This window comes from Alexandromys fortis, unplaced genomic scaffold, assembly GCF_014885135.2.
Source record: "Alexandromys fortis isolate MF-2015 unplaced genomic scaffold, M_Fortis_MF-2015_v1.1 scaffold_25, whole genome shotgun sequence".
Lineage (NCBI taxonomy): Eukaryota > Metazoa > Chordata > Mammalia > Rodentia > Cricetidae > Alexandromys > Alexandromys fortis.
This window is the reverse complement of record NW_026067904.1, coordinates 1,673,994-1,686,513: the sequence shown is the minus strand read 5'-3', so window position 1 is coordinate 1,686,513 and position 12,520 is coordinate 1,673,994. Positions and strand designations below refer to the sequence as shown.

General features: G+C 44.4%; 1 long non-coding RNA gene across 1 annotated transcript; it reads right to left on the bottom strand.

Moving 5' to 3' along the window:
- Positions 1 to 3,043: 3,043 nt before the first annotated feature.
- Positions 3,044 to 11,178, bottom strand: LOC126497113 (uncharacterized). The gene is made up of 3 exons (XR_007590520.1): positions 11,047 to 11,178; positions 3,904 to 4,002; positions 3,044 to 3,262 (listed from the first exon to the last, which is right to left on the bottom strand). It is a non-coding gene; the product is annotated as an uncharacterized lncRNA (long non-coding RNA).
- Positions 11,179 to 12,520: the final 1,342 nt, after the last annotated feature.

Here is a 12,520-nt window from a genome sequence, read left to right as displayed (position 1 = left end):
CCCCACCCTTTATTCTTCTCCACAAACCAGTAACATTCTGCTACTCTAGCCCTCATTTTCTTTGCAAATCAGCGTGCAAAGTACCTGGGGGAGCAGGGGAGACATCTGCCGCTAAGCCGAATGACCTGAGTTCGGTCCCCAGGACCCTCACGATGGAAATCAAGAACACACTCCTGCCAAGCTCTCTGAACTTCACGCCTGTGCCACTGCATTCGCACATCCACATCCACACAAATAACATTTTCACAATATATCTGGAAATACGTTTTCAGAAAAAAAAAATCTTCACCTGTACATCACCTGTCACATCTGCCAAGGGTATTTGTACACACAGAGGTGCTTGGGGCAAAGTAACAGCTACAGTGACCACACACGGGACAGTCTCCAGCTGTGGACTATGTGTCTGAGGAAGAATACACACCTGTGTCCACATGGAGCTTATGTAACTGCAATGAGGGACTTAGGCACATGGGTGTGGTTTCTTTATGCCAGTGGTCTCTCTCTTCCCTACACTCAGCCTTGCTTTTGTGACTTGTTTCTGTCCATTTCTGTCTTTTTCTTTGTTCTCTTAAGAGCCTATAGTATTAGGAATAGTTAAGGGTTTTTTGTTTTGTTTTGTTTTGTTTTGATTTGTTTTGGTTTTTTGAGGCAGGGTTTCTCCGTAGCTTTAGAGCCTGTCCTGAAACTAGCTCTTGTAGACCAAGCTGGCCTCAAACTCACAGAGATCTGCCTCCTCTGCCTCCCGGGTGCTGGGATTAAAGGCGTGCGCCACCACTGCCTGGCTTTTTGAAGCGAGGGCAAGGGCTCAAGAGATGCCACAGTTGGGCTGGAGAGATGCCTCAGAGGTTAAGAGCACTGGCTGCTCTTCCAGAGGTCCTGAGTTCAATTCCCAGCAACCACATGGTGGCTCACAACCATCTGTACTGAGATCTGGCGCCCTCCTCTGGCGCGCGGGCATACATGGAGGAAGAATGTTGTATACATAATAAATAAATCTAAAAAAAAGAATTATTTAAAAAAAAAAAGAGATGGCACAGTGGTTAAGAGCACTGGCTGCTCTTCAGAGGACCTGGGTTCAATTCTTAGCACCCACACAGCAATTCACAATCTGTAATTCAGTTCGGGGGCCTCTGAGCCACCAGGCACCTACGTGATGCACAAACACCCATACACAGCAAATAATAGATTTTAAAGAGAAATACAATAAAGAAGTTTGGAGTAAGGGGCTCAATGATTAAGAGCACTGACTGCTCTTCCACCTACATGGAAGCTCAGAAGCATCTATAACTCCAGTTCCAAAAAATCTGGCTCCTTCTTCTGACCTCAGTGGGTACCAGGCATGCATGTGGTGCACATACATACATGCAAGAAAAACATTTATACACATAAAAGCAAGTTTTTTTTTAAAAAAAAGTTAGTCAAAATAACATATTCAAAAGAAATTGTTACCAATTGATATCAAATAATTACATTTTGTGGATTTTATAGTGAGTATTGCTTAATTAGAGGCATGGGGCCAACTATATTTTCTACTTCCTTGTCTTTGTCACTGACTGTTGCAGTGTGTGCATGTTCCCGGAACTGTGTGCAGGAAAGCTGGTCCCCATGCGGCTGTACAGAGAGGGGGCATCTTTGGGAGGTTATCAGGGATGCAGGTTCTGGTGGATTACTGGATGCTGTGGAAGCCCTCTTGTCCTGCTTCTCTTGCTGCTGAGGTGACTAGACCCTCCTTGGAAGCCAGCACCACCCTCCAGAACTGTGAACTAAGAAGATTCATTTGTGTATTTAGACAGTTAGTTATGAGACAAGTCTCATGAAGTCCAGGCCCCAAACTCCTTATGGAGCTGAGACTGGTCTTGACCTACTTGTCCTCTTGCCTCCACCCAAAGTGCTAGGATTGCAGGCTGTATCACTACGTCTAACATCTTAGTATTGAGCCAGTCTGTGGCACTCAGTTATTGATAGCCATGGAAAACCAAGATACTGAGGCTGTATTGTTCACTTGTTGGTTTATCTCTCAGTAGGATGTAAATTCTGAGAACTAGATCTTGGTCTTATTCTCTACTAGAACTCAATTGGGTATTTTCTTCTGCTCACCGTGCTCCCACAGTCCCTCCGCTTGCCGTGCTCCCACAGGTCCTCCTCTCTCCGTGCTCCCACAGGCCCTCTGCTCTCTGTGCTCCACAGGTCCCCAGCTCATCATGCTCCCACAGGCCCTCCACTCTCCGTGCTCCCACAGGCCCCCTGCTCACCGTGCTCCCACAGGCCCCCTGCTCACCCGTGCTCCCACAGGCCCCCTGCTCACCCGTGCTCCCACAGGCCCCCTGCTCACCGTGCTCCCACAGGCCCCCTGCTCACTGTGCTCCCACAGGCCTCTGCTCGCTGTGCTCCCACAGGTCCCCTGCTCACTGTGCTCCCACAGGTCCCCTGCTCACCGTGCTCCCACAGGTCCCCTGCTCACCGTGCTCCCACAGGCCTCCTCTCACCGTGCTCCCACAGGCCCTCCACTCTCCGTGCTCCCACAGGCCTCTGCTCACTGTGCTCCCATTCCAATTCTTTCCCCTTGAAAGCGAGCATATCTTGACTTTTGCTGTCAACCATCACTTGTTCTCTTCAGAGTTCCATCACATACAATTTATTTCTAAACCCTGCAGCTTAAGTTGTCTTTTAAAAAATTATACCTCAAGCTAGCAAGGTGGCTGAGTAGGTGAGGGTGTTCGTCTCCAAAGCCTGACAACCTGAGTTCAACCCTCAGGACCTACAGGGTGGGAGGAGAAAAATGACTCCCTCAAGCTGTCCTCTGATCTTCACACAGATGACACAACACATAATTATTGTTTTAAAAGAAAGGAAGGACAGGAAAGAAACACAATGTATATTCAACAAATGAGGGGATATATTGTAGAAAACGCTGTGCTTCAGACACAGGAAACAGGACTGTGAGCTGGAGCTGACCTGAATGCCCCCTCCCTGAGGATAAGCTCTTATGGTACCAGAAGGATCCATGTGAGTCTCTCAGAGAGGAAAGGAGCCAACAGTGCTACCCAGTTAAGATGCCCATGAACCACAGCAATGACCAGTACATCACGGCCACCCGGGGATGCAGTAGTGGTACATGTACTCTGGCATAACCAGCAGCTCTCTGATGGGCTTCAGATACACTCAGGAAGAGAGAAGTATGTCAGGTACAGGACTGTCAGAGACCTGGTCACATACGCAGCACCAGTGGAGTCATGGATCTCGGAGGAGCATCTGTCACGTCCTAAAGAAGAGAGAAAAGGAATAATTATAATAATAAAAGAATAGTAAAGCCATAGCCCATTAGATCTAGATCACTATGCATTAACTGGATAATTTACTCAAAGATCAAAACCATCTATTTCATGAGTACCCATGCCATAAGCAAAAAATAAAATTATGGCTCAAGAGGCACATACAAAACTATCCAGAAAGTTGAAAACAAAACAATCAAATATAAATACATACAAAATATAAATGCAAATATAAAAATGAAGAATATGTAGGTCTGTTGACAGCATTTAATGGACTTTACAGCAGAGAAGTGGAATTTAGAAGGAGAAGCAGAGCTGGAGAGATGGCTCAGCAGTTAGGAACATTTGCTGTCCTTTCAGAAGACCCAGGTTCAATTCCCAGCACCCACATGATGTTAACCATCCACAACTCCAGTTTCAGGGGATCAGCTGGCTGTCTTATACCAGGCACACACATGGTGCACATACATAAAGTAAGAAGCATTGTTTAACATAAAAATAAACTTTTAAGAAAGTTTTTTTTATTTTATGTGTATACGATGTGTGTATGGATGGTGTGTATGTGTGCTTGCCTGTACCATGGCGCGTACGTGGAGGTCATGGGACAAGTTTGTAAAATTGTTTCTCCTACCTTGACATGAGCTCCAGGGACTAAACTCCAGGCATCAGGCCCATGTAGCAAGCAAGCACCTGCACCTGAACCTTTACCTGATGAACAATCTTGCTGACCCTGAAAGTAAAATAAATAAATAAATAAATAAATATTGAAAAGAAAGATCACTACAATCACTAGGAAAGATAGTAATTAGGGATCATAATTTTGGCTGGGCATGATGACATGAACATGTAATTTCAGCTGTCAGGAAGCTAAGACAGGAGAATTTTGAATTTGAAGCCAGTGAAAATTACATATGAAGGCCTTGTCTCAACAAAAATCAAACGTTTGGAGGTAGTTTAGTGGTAGAGCCTGTGCCCAGCATACATAAGGCTCTGGCACAATTGTGAGTTTCACAATAAAGCAAAACAACAGTAACAATCACAGTTTGAAGATAGCAAGAGAAAATGGCACAATTACGATGTTAACCCAAAACTCAGTCGAGAAAGATCTCCTTCAGTTGACTGAATATATGAAGTAGGAAGCTTGGTGGTCTAACATAACTGAGCAGAGAAGAGCCAATGGACACAGGATGTCCATCCCTGTGAGTCAGACAATGGGCAGTGCAGGCTATGGGACTGAAGCCTCTCTACCGTCACTGACAAAATCGGCATTAACCAACAAGGATGTGGGAGAAACGAGAGCCCTCATGCACTAGGTTATGATGGCCATTTTGGAAAGCTAGTCGACATTATCAAATTGAAAGCTGAGGAAATATTTACCCAGAAGTTCTTTGTAACTACACACCACAGAGAAACTCCTGTTTCATAAGTAGATATGAGCAAGATTTCTTTCTTTTTTGTTTCTTTTTAGTTATAAACTGATTGGCCCATTAGCTCAGGCTTCTTATTAACTCTTTTTTTGTTTGTTTTTCAAGACAGGTTTTACTGTAGTTTTAGAGCCTGTCCTGGAACTAGCTCTTATAGACCAGGCTTGTCTCGAACTCAGAGAGATCCGCCTGCCTCTGCTTCTCAAGTGCTGGGATTAAAGGCATACGTCACCACTGCCTGGCCTTATTAACTCTTATAACTTATATTAGCCCATTATTTTTGTCTATGTTAGCCACGTGGTTCGGTACGTTATTCAGCGAGGCAGTCACATCTTGCTTCTTCTGTGGATGGGTCACAACGACTGATGAGCAAGATTTCTTGCAGTGTGTTTTGAACCTTGGAAAACCTGAAATCTATTTAAATGTGCATCAATAAGAAAATAAATTTGCTAAAATTAAATCTTAGATATCAAAATAAAAGTTCTGGAGTATAGGATAAATAATTTACAGCTATTGTGAATATAGAGATTACAGAATGATAAAGAGAAAAGATAGCATTGCCATTTTTAAAACAATCACAGTAGTAATATATGAAATTATTGGTACATAAATCTGTGGCCAAAATATGAAAAGATACATGAGAATGATATACAACAGCATTTAGAGTATGATGGATCAGAAAGAAGGAAAGGCTACTACTAACATTTCAAAAAATAAATGCGGATGGGTGAGACAGCGTACACCTTTAATCCCAGCAGAGGCAAGCAGACCTCTGTGAGTTTGAGGCCAGCCTAGTCTACAGAGAGTTCCAGTTCAGGCAGAGCTACACTCTGTGTGTGTGTGTGTGTGTGTGTGTGTGTGTGTGTGTGTGTGTGTGTGTGTTCATGGAGCGACCATATTCTGTAGACATACTTGCAGAATAGAAGCACATTTGTACAAGTCTAAGAAAATGGCTTGTGGACCCTAGACTGGCACACACAGATGTGTCTGCTATTGGTCTTCAGAATTCCCGCCATTATCAACAGGCACTAATCCATGTCCCTTGGGAAGTCTAACAATTGGAAACCACCTGTTTGTTTTAGCCGAGTTGGCCTTCGTTTTGTAATGAGTAACTACAGCCAAGTCAGAAGTCAAGCTTGTCTGGCTGAAGTAGCATTAGTCTTGTCGCACCTTTATTGAAGGTCGTCTCTGCAAGGCAACTGTAGGCTGTTCAAGAGGTATATGAAAGACCTCCTCTAGTGTCAAAGACCTTACAAATATTAGCTTTGAAGATAAGACTCACAGGGAGTAAAAGCCAGATAAATATTTTAATACACTTAGGAATAATTACACTGGTTTAGGAAAGAGAGTACCCGAGATGAATTCCCTGCTGTTCATTAGGCCTTAAGTCCAATTAGACAGCTGTTGGCAACCCCCCAAGATATAAGAACCACTTTTGGTAAGCCCCAAGATCTAAATGCCACTATCACAGTAACGCAGGACTGATAATCACTGTGATTGACAGCTGGACTACTGAGGGCTCGCCTCCCCTGGCAGTCTGCACAGCACCTTCTGGTATTAGGAAAGCTGGTCCTCAGGGAGGAAACTTTTAGGTCAGACCCCTCTGAGTCCTGTGTCCAAAGTGCATGGTTGTTTTCTGAATTGGGAACTTACTTCCAGCTTTTGGGAGGCAACCAAGGAATACAGCAATAGTCTATATTGCTTGGGGAGTCTGTTCAACTCTCCTGACCAGCAACTCAGAAGGAGGTTTCTCATGCCTGGGACTGAAGTTTTTGTTAGATAGTCCATGACTCTTGTGAAGATCTTAAGAATGAGGAGGATTTATTCTGAGCAGAAGTGGAATTTAAAAGTAAGACCGTGGGGCTGGAGAGATGGCTCAGTGGTTAAGAGCATTGCCTGCTCTTCCAAAGGTCCTGAGTTCAATTCCCAGCAACCACATGGTGGCTCACAACCATCTGAAATGAGATCTGATTCTCTCTTCTGGCTTGCAGGCAGACACACAACAGAATATTGTATACATAATAAATAAATAAATATTTTTTTTTAAAAAAGTAAGACCGTCCTCAGGCTGAGTTCTTGCTCTAGATCTGAAGAAGATCTCTTATATTACCCACGATCACTGGATTTGAAAACAGTTTGACTTGCTTGCTTTGGAGAGAGGGTGATGTGGGAGTGTCATATACTAATCTGTTGATTTCATTGGTTAAGTTATAATAAACCAGCTGCTTGGCCTCATGGCTTGGAACATAGATGGGAGGAGTAAACAGAATAGAATTCTGGGCGGAAGAGGAAGTGAGGTCAGACTCTGCTCTGCTGCCAGAGAGACCCGACAGCTCTGCTGGAGCAGAGACGCCATGCTCAGCTCTCCTGGGTAGACGCAACGATGGATGGAGGCTAGAATCTTCCCGGTAATCGCACCTTGGGGTGCTTACATACATCATTAGAAATGGGCTAGTCCAGGTGTGAGAATTAGCCTGTAAGGGTTAGAGCTCATGGGCCAAGCAGTTCTTTAAATGAATACAGTTTGTGTGTTGTTATTTCGGGCGTGAGCTAGCCAAGCGGCTGGGGTGTTGGGGACGCAGCCCCGCCGCTTCTTATTTCAACAAGAGGGGACCTTAAATGAGACAATGCCTCCATCAGATTGACCTATGGGCAAGTCTGTGGAATATTTTCTTGATTAATGGTTGATTAATCAAGGGCCCAGTATTGCAGGATATTTGATCACACTGTGTGAAAAATCTGTTACTGTTTTACCTTGCCTGAAAGGCACCTTCTGATTGGTTTAATAAAGAGTTGAACAGCCAATAGCTATGCAGGAAAGAATAGGCGGGACTTCCAGGCAGAGATAGGAACTCTGGGAAGAAAAGAGGTGGATTTTGCCAGCTAGATGCAGAGGGAGGCAGATATACATTGTGGCAGAATGTAGATTAATATGAATGGGTTAATTTAACTTATAAGAGCAAGTTGTGGACAACCCTAAGCTAAGGCCAAGATTTGTAATTAATAAAGTCTCCATGTCATTATTTGGGAGCTGGCAGTCCCAAAAAGAAAGTCCAGCAAAAGCCCAGACATGGAGCAGTGCCATCCCTCTGCAGGTCCTGGGTGATATAGGAAAGTAGGCTAATCAAGCCATGGAGGACAAACCAGTAAGCCTCATTCCTCCGTGGTCTGTGTTTCAGAACCTGCCTCCAGGTTCCTGCTTTGGTTTCCCTTCATCATAGACTGTAAACTAGAAGACCCGCGTTCAATACGCAGAACCCATGTGAGAAGAAGCCAGATACATGCTTATGAGCTTAGTGTGAAAGGTATCAACAGGTGGATCACTAGGGCCAGCCTGGCATGCTTGGGGAGTTCCAGGCAAGTGGACCGATCCAGAGGACTGGCATCTAAGGTTGTCCTCCTGCCTCTACACGTGCATGGACATCTGTGTGCAGACACCTGCACATACAAACATACACACCCTACACTACACTGGCATACCTCCATATCCCAACCCTTCCTTGCCCCAGCTTTATAATCAGGGCTGAAATGTAGTAGAGACCATGCTGTCCTTCTTCCTGTCCCTCCTCAGTCACACGTTTCATAAGGGGCAAATCCCCAAACCCACTCAAATGTGCAACAGTGAGAACAACCCTACTGACTGCATCCCGGGGCGTGGTGGTGGGTAAACAGGGCTCCAGGGGCCTGTGAACTGGAAAGCTGGTCTTGACATCTGTTCCTTCGGCCTCTCTCTTGTCTCTTTCCTTTGTTTTCCTGTCTTTCTCCATTTCTGTCTGTGTTAGCTATCTCTGTTTTACTCACCTTGCACATAGTCCATTGGCATTAGCCATGACCAAGCAAAATTTTAGATTACACATTTAAAAGCTTTTCTTTGACATTTACTCGTTTGTGTGTGCATCTATGTGCAGGGGTGCCCATGCGATGCCGTGCATTCGTGTGCACATCAGAGGGCAGCTCGTGGAAGTCAATTCTTTCCTTCCGTCTTGTGGGTTCTGCATATTGAACTCAGGTTGTCATTCCCTCTGCCTGTCACCTACACATTGATAGAGGAGAAAGAACCGCTTCCGAGGAATCCCTTGATTCAGATTCAGATACAGTGGCTGCTGGTGTCACCCGAGAGCTCACCAGTGAGGCAATCTCTAAATTGCTGAGGATCCGCACAGGTCTTTCCTTTGCCCTAACAGGCGGACAATATCTCAACTGGGAAAAGATCCATTGTTTTAAGTTAGAAAAACAAAACATTTGTGGGGCAGGAGTGTATGTGAAACACTGCATTGGGGAGGGCAGAGGAGAGCTTGTAGGGTCCATTTTTCTCCTTCCACCACGTGGCTTCCAAGGATCAGACTTGGCTACAGTATTCTTATTTACTGATGTGTAGTAATAAATCTGTCTCTACCTAGCCCCCAGGCTAGTCTGGGCTACACAATAAGACCCTGCTCCTCCTAGTCTTCCCTACTCAGAACTTCTTGTGTGCATTTTCAAGGTGAAATTATAAAAGAAAATTATAAAAATAAATTGACAGTGATGAAGAGCCCAGCAATCACTTTTTGTCAAATTCAACAGTTGAAAAGCATATTAACCCCTGTAGCTGGCGGTAATGGGTGACTGCAGAAGGGAACATGTTCACCTATGACATTTGAAGTTATGAATCCAATATAGACCATGAGGAATGCCCCCTCTCTCAGTGCCTCTTGTAGTTCAAAATACATAAACCTTTGCCTCAGTCACCTGTTAGTCCTCAGAAATAAGCACACTGGCACCTAATAACAGGCATACAAGAATTGTCACTGCAACCTTTTTTTGTGGGGACAAAACATAAAACTGGGACCAAGTTGCATGTCCATCAATAATTCGAGGCACATCTACCTACCCAATAGAATATTAAACAGCACAGACTATCAGTGCTTTAATCACTGTTCCATTGCTGTGAAGAGACACTGTGACCAAGACAACTCTTATAAAGATAAGCATTCAATTGGGGTTGGCTTACAACTTCCGGGGCTTAGTCCATTATCACCATGGCAGGGAGCACAGCAGGGAGCACAGAGGCAGGTGTGCTGTGGGACAAGTAGCTGAGCGCTATATCCTGATCCCTAGGCTGAGAGAGAAAGACTGGGCCTGGCACGGGCTTTTGAAACCTCAGTAATACTTCCTCCAACAAGGCCATACCTCCTAATCCCCAAATAGTGCCACTTCCTGATGATTAAACATTCAAATACGTGAGCCTACAAGGGCTGTTCTTATCCAAACCACCACAGTCATCTACCCAAAGAATAAGTGAACTCATTTGAGTTGGGTTTCCCCTGTAAGTTTTTATAAAGCAAATGCAACACAGAGACATTATAACCTTTAATTTATAAAGGATGATATGTCTGTTTATTGTATATAATTTTAAGGATATCTCCATGTATATATGTCTGCTTATTGTATATCATTTAAAGGATGATATCTCCATGTATATATGTCTGTTAGTTAATAGAGGTGAAGGTGGAGCTGGAGAGATGTCTCAGTGGTTAAAAGCACTGGTTGCTCTTCTAAGGGATCACATTCAATTCATAGCACCCACATGGCACCTCATAATCATCTGTAACTCCAGTTCCAGAGGAGTCTACATCCTCTTTTTGGCCTCTGTAGGCACAAGGCACACATGTGGTGCACCGATATACACGTAGGCAAAACACACTCCCTGCATGAGAACCAGCTTTCACGGTACTGGAATGTGCCATGCAAGCTTCTATGGGAGAGAAGCAACCAGGAATTCTATCTATGGTGCCTATGAACTGCAATGACCAGCATGTCCCAATGACCCTAAGGGCACGGTAATGACACTCATACCTTGGCATACCAAACGCTCTACAATGGACTTAAGGCCTACTCCCCGAGAGGAAAATCATACCTGGTACTGGAAACCTAGCCAACCACTTAGGGCTAGTGACTTCGTGGATCTTAGAGGAGAGTCTACAGTCACCACTTTGCTAAACCAGCATGATTTCTAGCTACATTCTAAATATTTATCCTTATATCTACAGATAAGTGTAGTTCTCACTACTCATCAAGGAAATGTCTCTTTGCAACAGACAGAAACCATCACAGAAAACCACAACCTGTCAAAATACAGAGAACAAGTGATTGCTTGGTGTCCAGCCACAATTGGTGGATCTACAGTGCACCTCCCACATCTAAGGCTCGGGGAACACCACAGAAGAGGGGGTGCAAACATGATAATAATCATAGGAATAGTAAGTCAGCGATGAGAGTTTTAGCACTAGGCATGCATTTCCCCCTGATAGGAAGCAGCTGGCTAACCCCATAACCCTCATGCCATGACTGCACCCATGGGTATATCTTACCAGGTCAATCCTTATTGTTCCTTGCAGGATTCACAGCTGGATCAAGACTGTTGCTAGCTGCTCCCCTAGCAGCCTGTATAGAACCTTCCAGCATTGTGAAAACCAGCCGTCTGGGAGGAAGCTTCCCTGTCAGTGCTAGCTTGATTTTCTTTCATGTCCTGTGACCATGAAAGTGTTGTGTCTCAGCAGCGGGGTCTTCTCATCAAGGTCTTGGGCAACCAAGCGCAACGGCCACGGCTCATGCTGGCTTGGGAATCCTTGCTGGGGGAGACGTCGCACATCTGGTGCTGAGGTTTTCCTTTGGCAGCCTTTGGCTTGTGGGAAGAGCCTTGTCCCTGTGTAGGGGAACTCCAATTACACATGTATAACACATAATAAATAGATATGAAGTTTATAAAATAGTAGATTTCCATATGTCTTTTCCAAACATACTTAATGCTGGCTACCTCTCCCAGTTAACATTTCTGGGAGTAAGGGGATGGGGCTAAAAGGGAAAAGGAAGAGCGCAGGTCAGAGGCGAGCCTGGAGACAGACGCAGGAGAGGGGAAGTGAGCAATAACCCAGAAATTCGTTTCAAGCGCAGCACCTATCCAGGGTGGGCTGAAGCTTTTCACACGAAACTTTGAATCTGAGAAAGCCTGCGTGTGTTTTTGCACAGCTTCGGGTGTTGTTTTCTAACTAGAGGGTCTGGCTGAGTGGGTATTTTCTCTAAAGTAGAGGTGCATGCCGTGTTCTCCAAGCTCAAGCACTGCAAATCGTCTTCCGCGGAAAATGCTGTGAACACATTCTAATGCAGGTACTGAAACAAAGCCAAGCCAACAGCTCTTTTCAGACCTGGCAGCCTGCCTGTTGGTCATTATTGGTTCCTCTTTCCCAAGAAAATATATATGAAGAAATTTTATTCTAATCTAAACAAACACTTTAGGATTCATAGAATGTGGGAAGCTACAGCCTCATGGCTTATATAACCGTAATGCCACGGCTATGCTGGATTTGTGAGCAAATGTTTGAAATGATAGCCATCTACTTTTGCACGGTAATAATTGTGGCTTGGCTATGCATATGTTTTGCCTGCATTATTTATTCTGAGTAAGTCTTACATTTATTTGTATTAATTTTTCATATACAAAGTTAGGAAAATTTACTTCTAGAAAGTCGTTCACCTCTAGACAATGAGGCTCTTTTAAGTAGTAAACTAGAGGGTGTTTGATTCTGCGTCTAAAAGGGCTGCTTAGGCTGCTGGATGGGAGATAAAGTTTAATGCATTCACTTTCTTTGTGGATATTTGCACTTTAAAGTGAGAACAAAAGAGCTTTAGGGCATTGCCAACATTAATGAAGAAAGTCCCTGGACCCCAGTCAACAGGAATTCTACCATGCAAATAACTAGAACCAAGAGAAGTGGATCCTGTTCCTACCCACCTGGCTCTCTGCCGGCCAGCCAGCTCTCTCCCGATTTCCATAGGCCTTCCCAG